This window comes from Rattus norvegicus, chromosome 10 (genome assembly GCF_036323735.1).
Source record: "Rattus norvegicus strain BN/NHsdMcwi chromosome 10, GRCr8, whole genome shotgun sequence".
Lineage (NCBI taxonomy): Eukaryota > Metazoa > Chordata > Mammalia > Rodentia > Muridae > Rattus > Rattus norvegicus.
The window spans coordinates 45878301-45878935 of NC_086028.1; positions in this window are offsets into that span (position 1 = coordinate 45878301).

The following is a 635-nucleotide window of genomic DNA, read 5'->3' on the forward strand; positions in this document are numbered from 1 at the left end:
CTTTGCCTCACGTCCCTCTCAAGGATCTTCAGAGCCGTTGCAAACCGAACCCTTTGTGTTGGGTCATGAATAATAACTCCCAAGGAATTGAAAATTCTCTCTCTCTCTCTCTCTCTCTCTCTCTCTCTCTCTCTCTCTCTCTCCTCTCTCTCCCTCCCCCCCCCCTCTCTGTCTCAGACATAGTTTTACTATGGCTGGCCTGGAATTCAGAGAGATCTGTCTGCCTCTGCTTGCCTCCTTATTGCTAGAATTAAAGTTCTGCACAACGATCCCCGGCTCCTAGAGAGGGATTCTTCTTTAATAGTTGAGACAAAAAGCACACGGGGTGGGAGACACACGGGGTGGGGTGGGGTGGTGCGGTGTAGGCAAAGTAGTGATCCGTGAAAACTGGTCACACAAACTTGATAACAACGGCAAAGATAGGGGAAGTGGGGGCTGGAGGGGCTAGAGAATTGTCCCTGGCATCATAAAAATGTTCATGTAGCTCAGTCATGAGTGGAAAACAACCTCCAAACCACAGCCCAGCTTCCCACGGTTGGGACGCACCTTCGGACTACAAGTCCCAGCAGGCCCCGCACTACTGCGCATGCGTGAGTGGGGCCCCCTGGCGAGCCCGGCGAGCCCGGGGGCCCCGT